The sequence below is a fragment of the Petaurus breviceps genome, unplaced genomic scaffold (genome assembly GCF_028583685.1).
Source record: "Petaurus breviceps papuanus isolate PSGF00001 unplaced genomic scaffold, PetGlider_PUasm1.0 175, whole genome shotgun sequence".
Classification (NCBI taxonomy): domain Eukaryota; kingdom Metazoa; phylum Chordata; class Mammalia; order Diprotodontia; family Petauridae; genus Petaurus; species Petaurus breviceps.
The window spans coordinates 44,019,431-44,029,458 of NW_027185764.1; the positions used below are offsets into that span (position 1 = coordinate 44,019,431).

General features: G+C 39.9%; 1 protein-coding gene across 4 annotated transcripts in view; it reads left to right on the forward strand.

Annotated features, from left to right (window-relative positions):
* POLR3G (RNA polymerase III subunit G) overlaps positions 1 to 10,028 on the forward strand; it is a 527,072-nt gene that overhangs the window by 455,607 nt on the left and 61,437 nt on the right. The gene's annotated exons all lie outside the window — the stretch shown is intronic.

A 10,028-nucleotide genomic window follows, 5' to 3' on the forward strand; every position in this document is an offset into this window, starting at 1 on the left:
GAGGGCTGCCAAGCTTTAAAACAAAATAAGATCTATTTTTTTTTAACACTTTTTTCATGGTTGGAATAAAGGCAAGGCTAGGGGGATGGGAACGCCGAGCTAAGTAAGGAGAGATAGCTGGCCAAAGATGAATTGGGGAAGTCTGGAAAAGGTGGGTGTGGCCCAGTTAGCCTCCTAAAAAGAGCTTTCCTTTTAACCTGCCCTCCCTACCCTCCTCCTCCCCACCCCTGAGTTGACTACACCCTCTGAGATTTAGAAAATTTCCCTGGATTGTTGCCTCTGGCTGATTTTGGCCGGTAATGCTGTTCTATTCACACAGCATTCTCAGGCCCTCCCAAGATTGAGAGTTTCTTGAAGTCTACAGTATGCAGTCATAAAAGATAATTATACAAGCTGTATTTTATGGAGGCAAATACTAACATGCCTCTCTGAGGGAGCATATACCATTAGGCTGTAAACTTCTTAAGATGACTTTAGTTCATGATGGAGGTGTTGACTAGAAATTTTGTATTTACTTTTCTGTTCATATTTTATACCCCATTAGAAAGTCAAGTGACAAGCATTTATTAAGCACCTGCCACATGCTAAGTGGATACAAAGAGAGGCAGAAAACCCAGTTCCTGGTCTCCAGTAGCTCAGTTTGATGGAGAATACAACAGAGGTCATCTGAATGCTGTGAGATGTTGGCCTTGGTTTGTTTTTTTTCACTGAATATGAGGCTACATTTCCAGCTGAGGTTGAGGGGATAGGAGACCTTGAGAGGCTTGAGGAGAGGGAAGAAAAGGTTTAGAAAAGCCACCATAGTTAGTGGGATATTTAATGGATTAGGGAGCAGGGCTTCTTTCCTTCCTTTCTTTTTTGGCCTGTTTTATACATAACAGGTAATTAATATCAATCAATCAGCAAACCTTTATTTACTAAGTTCCAGCTATGTACCAGACACTGTGCTAAGCACTATGTACACGAATTGAAGCAAAGCGTCCTTGACCTCTAGGAGCTTATAGGTAACAACATGCAACTATATAAAAAAATAATCATCCAGTACAATAGGAAGTTAAGAGGAAAGGCACTAGAATTAAGGAGGGTTAGGAAGGCTTCTAGTAGAAGAAGGGATTTTAGTTGGAACTTAAGTTAGAAAGCTCAGTAGTGGGAACTCCAGGTATTAGGGACAGCCAGAGAAAATGCCCAAAGCCAAGAAATGCATTGTTTTGTTCATGGAACAGCCAGGGGACCAGTGTCATTGGATCAAAGAGTATGTGTTGGGGAGTAAGATGTAAAAAGATTGAAAAGGTAGGAAGAATAGATTATGAAGGGCTTTAAACACCAAACAGAGCATTTTATATTTGATCCCAGAGGCAACAGGGAGCCCCTGGAGTTTTTTTAGTAGGGAGGTGACATGGTTGGACCTGCACTTTAGGAAAATCTCTAGTGTCTTTGAATGGGGACAGAGAGGGGAAGAGCCATGAGGGAGGCAAACTCACCAGCACGCTATTAAAATGGTCGAGGCTTGAGGTGATGAGGGCCTGTACTCAAGTGGTGGCAATGTCATTGGTAAGAAGAGGTTCGTTCAAGAGATATTGCAAAGGTGAAATTGACAGGCCTTGGCAACAGGATATGTAAGAAGATGACACTTAGGATGTGAGCTTGAGGGACTAGAAGGGTGATGTTGGTCTTAGCAGTGACAGGGAGGGTGAGGGGTAGGGGAAGGTTTAGGGAAAAAGTGAGTTCAGTTTTGAACATGTTTAGTTCAAGATGTCAACTGGACATCCAATTCTAGATATCTGAAAGGCTTTAGGGGATTCAAGATTGAATGTCAGCCAAGAGCTTGGAGCAGGATAGGTAGATTTGAGAGTCATTAGCATAGAAATGGTAATTAAATACTTGGAAGCCAATGTGATCACCAAATGAGGTAGAAACAGAAAAAGAGGGCACAAGACCAGACACTGAGGGGACACTCGAAGTTAGAGGACTGATCTGCAAGAGGATGCAGCAGAGGAGACAGAAGGAGTGGACAGATGGGTAGGAGGAGAAATCAGAGGGAATGGTGTCCTAGAAACCCAGGAAGAAGAGATACCAAGGAGGGGAGAGTGATCAACAGTGTCAGAGGCAGAAGAGAAGTCAAAGAGAATGAGGACTGAAAAAAGGCCACTGGATTTGGCAACTAAGAAATAACTAGTAACTTTGGAGAGAACAATTTCATTGGAATAAGTCTGAAAGCTACATTGTATGAAACCAGAACACTGTTGTGTTTCTGAGGATTTTGCTACAGTCATTTAAGCGATATGTAACCATTATAACTTCATCCTACTTTGGTGGCAGCCTCTTTCTTTGGTTCATTGAAAACTATTGAGGATCCTTAGTTCTTAAAATACATGGGAAGCTTTTGCCCTGAATTTTTTTAAAGTGCGTAAAATGCATTTTTATGATCAGGTAATAATGGATTAATTACCCCCACAGATTTCATAGGCTACGAATATGTTGCAAATTAAATTGGCCCTATAGCACTATACAAAATCTGTAGTTTCTTCCCATTGTCACGTTTACATGCTCATATTTTTAAGCAGCTGTGAAGATGTAGGAAAAGGTATCCAAAAAGCATTTATTAAGGTCCTGTAAGGGCCAGTAAAGGGCACTATTATGGCTGCAGATTATATACGATATCCTTCAGTCAGTGAGTTTACACTTAGTGGAGCCTTAGGAAAAAATAAAACGCCTAAAAGTATAAGGGCAAATTGGAGATTCTAACAGGAAAGTGAGGTGAGAAGGTATCACATGGGGTAAGGTGTATTACAAGGAGGTGACTTTTGAGTTGGGCTTTTAAGAAGCAGTGGGGTATAGTGGAAACCAGGTCAAATCAGGTTCAAGTTTTGCTGAGAAAGATACTGATTGTGACCAGGGACAAGTTACTTTACCTCTCAAGTGCTCTTGGCACCTCTTTTAAGGTACCAACTAACATTAGTGAAGGGAATTTCTTGGCAGTTTCCTATGGCCGATGGGAGATGGGGGTGGAGGGAGTTTGGTAGAGGAAAAGGGATCAGCCCAAACAAAAACTTGAACTAGAAAGTGCACCCTACTAATTGAAGGAACAAGAAGGTCTCCTGGCTGAAATACGGAGAATTTGGGGAATTAATGGGTTGAAAAAGAGGGGTACAGAACCCAAGAGATTTTTCAGTGGTCTGAAAACTGAGGGGATGACTTGGTGAGCTGAGGGCTAATATAATCCAAATGTGAAATGATAATTGGAGGAATTAGGTGGTGTGGTGAAGAAATGAAGAGACAGATTTAAAAGGCAGCTGGAAGAATCATTAAGATGACAACCAGTTGCATGTGGGGAGCTAAAAAGAAAGTTGAAGTTTTGGTTCTGGGTGACTGGAAGGCAGTGTTGGGAATTGGATTTTATAAAGACTTTAGTAAGCCTGTGATTAGGAAAAACTAAGGCAAGGAGAAGGATAAGAAGAACCGATATTTCAAGGAAAGCAGTAACTATGGTTAGACCATTCTTTTTTCCCCTCTTCTAAATAGGAAGGTGGCTTTGCTGAGGCCTTTTAGCTCCATTTTTTCTGTACTAGTATTTTACTGAAAACATATAAGAGGATGATGTCCTTAATTTGGAATTCACTAGGAAAATTATTAGTTTTTTTCCTGTCACTTAAAGCTAGCTATACTTTTTTCTGGGCCTGAAAATTTAGTCTTTAGGAAGTGGGAAACCATTGAATATTATTAAAGAAGCAAGTATTTTAGGAGGATTAAACTGGTAACAATTTGCTAAGTGGTTTGGAGGTGGGTGGGGGATTAATTCTCAACCTAACACAGTCCTAGGCTTGAGGCAGTAAGGCCCTGGATTACAAATGAAAAGAAAGAGAAAAATATGAGAAAAATTTCAAAAGAAGAATTCAATAGGTACATCAATAGTGAATAAACATTTACTAAGCACCTACTATGTTCCAGGCACTCTGCTAAGTGTTGGGGATACAAAAAAAAGGTGAAAGACTATCCCTGCCCTCAAGAGGCTCTGAATCTAATTGGGGTGACAAGCAAACAAACTAGTTATGTACAGGATAAATAGGAATTAATTAATAGAGGGAAGATAGTAGAATTAAGAGGAATTGGGAAAGACTTCCTGTAGAATTTGGGATTTTAGCTGGGACATAGAGGAAGCCAGTAGGTAGAGTTGAGGAAGAAGAGAATTCCAGGCATGGAGGACTGCCAGAGAAAATGCCCACAGCCAAGAGATGGAGTATCTTGTTTATGGAACAGCCTGGAGGCCAGTATCACTGGATCCAGAAGTAAGTACAGGTGGAGATTGAGAGGTATGAGAACACTGGAAAGATAGGAAGGGGGTAGGTTTTGAAGAGCTTTGAACTCCAAACAGGATTTTGTATTTGATCTTGAAAGTAATTAGGAGCCACAGGAGTTTATTGAGTAGGAGGAAACTTAGGTTGAACTTGTGATTTAAGAAAATCATTTAGGTGACTGAATAGAGGGTAGATTGGAGAGGAGAGAGTGTTGAGGCAATCAGACACACTAAAGGGGTCATTGAAAGAAATAAATGAGGTGTTAAGTGTTGGGGACCTGCACCGGAGTGGTAGCCATGTGGAAACAAGGAAGGGAACATTCAATAGATATTGCAAAGGTTTAATCAAGCAGGCCTTGGCAACAGATTGAATAGAGGAGGTGATAGATACCTAGGAGTCCAGGATGACTCCTAGATTGTGAATTAGGGGATGAAATGATGGTGTTGCCCTCTGCAGTAACAGGGAAGGTAGGAGGAGAGGGTTTAGGTCACAGGGTTAGGAAACCTGCAGCCTGGAAGCCACACGTGGCCCTCTAGATTCTCAAGTGTAGCCCTTTGACTGAATCCAAACTTCACAGTACAAATCTCCTTAACAAAAGGATTTGTTCTGTAAAACTTAAGATTCTGGGGGTGGCTAGGTGGCCAAGTGAACAGAGCACCTGGAGTCAGGAGGACCTAAATTCAAATCCAGCCTCAGATTTTAACAGGAAACTAGATGTGTGATCTTGGGCAAGTCAGTTAACCCCAATTGCCCTACCTTCTCTCCAAAAAGCAAAACAAAACAAATCTAAAACCAAAAAACTGTAGAAGACCTCACCCAACGACCTAGAAGGTCACAAAGTTCACTACCCCTAGTTTAGGAGGAAAGATGATGTGTTTTGGACATGTTTAAGATGTCCACTGGCCATCTATCCAGTTCGAGATGTCTAAAAGGCAATTGGAGATGAGAAATTGGAGGTCAGCAAAGAGGGTCTCTTGGAATTTGAAACGACTTGTCCCAGATAGGATTTGAACTGAGGTTCTCTGACTCCAGTCCTGTGCTCAATGGTTCAGTTTGGGGAAAAGATGTTTATTTTAGTTGGACATTTTGAGTTCAGTTCAAATTCCACCTTCTACAAGGCCTTTCCCTGTCCTCTTTGGGTACTAATGCTTCCCTCCTTGGGAATTACCTTTCAGCTATTCTCAGCATATTTTGTGTGTACCTATATTGTAGGTACATGTGTTGTTTCCAAAATTAGAATGTGAGCTCCTTGAATATCTTCAACTTTCTTGGTATTCCCAACATTTAACTTTTTGCCTGGCACGTGGTAAGTCCTTAGTAAATGCTTATTTACCAAGATGTAGAACAGAAAATTGTATAGAGCTAGAGACAGAGATTTGCCAGTCATTAGTTTAAATCTAGAAGGTGGCCTTAGAGGTCATCGAAAGTCACTTTCTCTAGGTAATATAGGTGAGAGGCAGGATTTGAACTAGCTCCAAAACCAGTAAGCTTTTTGAATTTTAACACAATGCTGCCTACATAGAGATGAGCCTTTGAATCAACTTAAGTGGTTGAAATTACTAAAGGAGACAATGTAAAGATGTAAAGAACCACAGAGGTTGGGGGACTGAACCTTGGGGGAGTAGGGAAGTGCTTCTTATATGTTTAAGGAGCAAGAGAAAAAGAAGAGAAGCTAGTGGAGAAGGTAGGAAGTAGAGTGATGCTAAAATCCAGAGGAGAAAATCTTAAAATGGAGAAAGTTTCATAATTAGTGAATGCCTCATGCCTGGAATAGACTTGATCTTAACTTTTAAGGCCTCGCCCCAGGTACTACCACTTTAACATAACCTTACCTAAATCTAACAGCTGAAAGCATTCTCTTTTTCACCAAATATTCCTTGAACACTGTAGATCTCTCCTAGTCACTCCCTATTTTGCACATATTTCCCTTTCCCATCCCTACCCCCCCAAGACAATATATATTCTCTGGAGATAGTGACAATTTTGTGCTTTGTGAACTGTGGGCTCTTTTAATAAAGGTTTGTTGGAACTGAAACCAGAAGGCTATTGATGGCATGTTCTTCTGAGATACCAAGAAGAATAGGATTTGAGATAAGGTTCTAGGATTAGGGCTGTAGGAGGTTATCTCTGACCTTTGAGAACAAGTTTCAGTAGAAAGGTTTGGTACAAGTGTCAGATTGCAGTGGCTAGTTCTAACAAGGTATGATTGGTTTAAGAACTTTGTGAATGAAAGGAAGGGCATGAGTTTTTAGGGTAGAAATTCAAGCCAAAGTGGGTGGATTTTTTGGTTTATTTTTTTACTAGATAGGGAGAACTTCAGAGAGGGAGACCAGAGAGTGATATTTGGTAGGGGAGAATAATTGAGGAACAGAGGTCTCAACTGGAGGGGATGGGAGAGATAGCACTTGTGGGAGGGCTTAATGGTGAAGGGGTAAGGATACTTCTTACTCTGAGTTAGGAGGGGATGAAGATAAGGTGACTACAGAAAAAAACACTGAGGTCTTCTATTTAAGAATCTATGAAATTGTGTCCAATTTATTCTGTATATATTTTGTTTTGTATAAAGGTTTTTGGGGGTATTGTCTTCCTCCTTAGATTGTGAGCTCCTTGTGTGCAGGGACCATCTTTTCACCTAGTGCATGTCACTTAGTAGGTGCTTAAATGCTTGTTCACTTGTTTTCTAATTTACAAACAATATACTAGTTAGAAAGGATTCTTTTGTCTGCATTAAAGCAGGTCAGATAGCCTTTCTTGTAAATCTTAAAGTCATGATATTGTGTTACATATGCAGTATTTGAAAATAATAAAATAATTTATTTGAGAAGATTGTATAATTCTGAGTTTTTACTAATTTAGACAGACTTTCCACGGAGTCTAAATTGTTGATATTGATTGTTGTAGTCTAAATTGTCAATTGTCCACACATTTTGTATTGCTGCTTCTCTTGTCTTTTCTTATTCCCTATTTTTCAAACATTTTTATTGTTATCTTTTGTTTTTACCTCCATTTCCCAAGACACATTCCTCATAATACAAATTTTCTAAAAATATGAAAAAAAATCAGCAAAACTAGCCAAACCATTGAAAAAGTCTTCCATTATATGCAAAGTTCACTGTCAGCACTATATTTATTACCCCTACAAAGTGGGGATGGAAAGGGTAACTTCTCATTTCTCTTCTTTTAGGACAGGTTTGATTATTACCATTATACAGCATTAGTTTTCAATTGTTTTATTGTTTTTTTATGCTTTATTAACTTCTGATTTACATCATTCATTTCTGCCAGATTTTGAGTTACAAATTTTCTCCCTGTTTTTCCCCTACCCACTGCCCCAAAATAGCAGTCCCATAGGATATCCCCTCCTCCAATCTGCTCTCTCCCATATTTTCTCCCATACCCCTTTCTACTTTTCCAGTGGATCTCTATGCCTCAGTGCCTGTATATCTTATTTCCCAATTACATGTAAGATGGTATAAATAATAGAATATATATATATATATATATATATATATATATACAAATATATGTATATATATTTCAGTATTTGATTTTAAAACTTTCAATTCCAGATTCATTCCCTTCCTTCCTTATCACTCACCTTTACTGGGAAGATATGCAGTTCGGTATAGGTTGTACATGTGTGGCTAATGCAAAACAATAACATAGTAGATATATTGTAAAAGACTGACTATATTTCCCTCCCTCCTATCCACCTCCCACTTGTTCTATTCTCTACTTTGATCCCGTCTATTTTCAAAAGTGAGTGCTTCCAACTTCCCTACCCCCCAGCCTACCCTCCCTTCTATCATCCCCCTCTCATCCCCTTCCCCCCCATTCTCCTAGAGGGTGAGATACTCTATTTAGTGTGTATTTCACTCCCTCCTCAAACCAAATTCAATGGGAATAAGGTTGACCCATTCCCTTTTGCCTTCCTATTCTTCCCCTCTATTGTAACCATTTTCCCTTGCCTCTTCTGTATGAGATAGTTTACCCCAATCTGTCTTCCTCTCACCTCTTAATTTCACCTTTTAAGTATCATTCCTTCCTGTTAAATTGGTCCTGTGCCCTCTATCTATGTATACCTGTAAACATATATACACACATTCACATATGTATTCATATGCCCATATACCCTCATACATAGACAAATATATATATTTCTAATCCCTTCAACTACTGAGAAAAGTTTCATAAGTTGCAATTATTGTTTTTCCATGTAGGAATGTTAATAGTTCAACTTTGATAAGTTCCTTATAATTCCTTTTCCTTGTTTACCTTCTCATGCTTCTCTTGCTTCTTGTATCTGAATGTCAAATTTTCTATTCAACTCTGGTTTTTTTTCAGCAAGAATGCTTGAAAGTCCTCTATTCCACTGAATACCCATATTTTCCCCTGAAACATGATACTCAGTTTTGCTGGGTAGGTGACTCTTGGTTTTAATCCCAGCTCCTTTTCCCTCCGGAATATCATATTCCAAGCCCTTTGATCCCTCAGTGTAGAAGCTGCCAGATCCTGGGTTATCCTGATTGTGTTTCCACAATATTCAAATTGTTTCTTCCTGGCTGCTTGTAATATTCTCTCCTTAATCTGGGAATTCTGGAACCTGGCTATAATATTCCTAGGAGTTTTCTTTTTGGGATATTTTTCAGGAGGTAATTGGTGGATTCTTTCAACCTCCATTTTGCCCTCTGGCACTAAAACATCAGGACAGTTTTCTTTAAGAACTTCCTGGAGGATGATTTTTAGGTTCTTACTTTGGTCATGGCTTTCAGGCAGTCCAATAATTTTTAAATTATCTCTCCTGGATCTATTTTCCAGGTCAGTGGTTTTTCCCATGAGATATTTCACATTTCCTTCTATTGTTTCATTTGTTTGGATCTGTTTAACAGTATCTTGATTTCTCATAAAGTCATTAGCTTCCATTTGCTCCAATCTAATTCTGAAGCAATGATTCTCCTCATTGAGTTTTTGAGATTCTTTTTCCATCTGGCAAATTCGGCTTTTTAAGGCATTCTTCTCCTCATTGCCTTTTTGGGCCTCCTTTGCCATTTGAGTCAGTCTGTTTTTTAAGGTATTATTTTCCTCAGTCAGGCTGTTGACTCTCATTTCATAATTTTCTTGCATTGTTCTCATTTCTCTTCCCAATTTTTCCTCCACTTCTCTTATTTGGTTTTCAAAATCTTTCTTAAGGTCCTCTATGGCCTGTAACCAGCTTGTATTTTCCTTTGAAGCTTTTGGTGCAGGAGTTCTGACTTCACTGTTTTCCTCCTGTTCCATGCTTTGCTCCTTTTTGTCCCCAAAATAGGAGTGTATTGTTGGAATCTTCTGTCTGCTTTGTTTCCTTTGCCTGCTCATTTTGCCACTCAATTACTTGACTTTTGGGCTTTTTGCCACAGTAGGACTCTGCCACCAGACAGGGGAGCTTTCATCCCAAACGCTGGGGTTTTCTCAGCTGCCAGAGGTATTAGATGGGTGCCCTCCCTGAGGTCTCCACATGCTCTGGCAAGCTGGACACACACCCCAGGACCTCCACTCTAGACTGCAATCCAGATCCAAGAAGGCTAAAGCAAGAGCGATTACTCCTCAGACTGGTGCTTGGTCCCCCTACACTCTGTAGCCAAGAGCTGAGGCCGCCACATGGAGCTGGCTGGCTGTGCCAGCATCTCAGCAGCTTTTTGCCCTGGGGGTAAAAGCCACGCACTCCCACTTACTGGTCCCAAGGTCCAGACTATA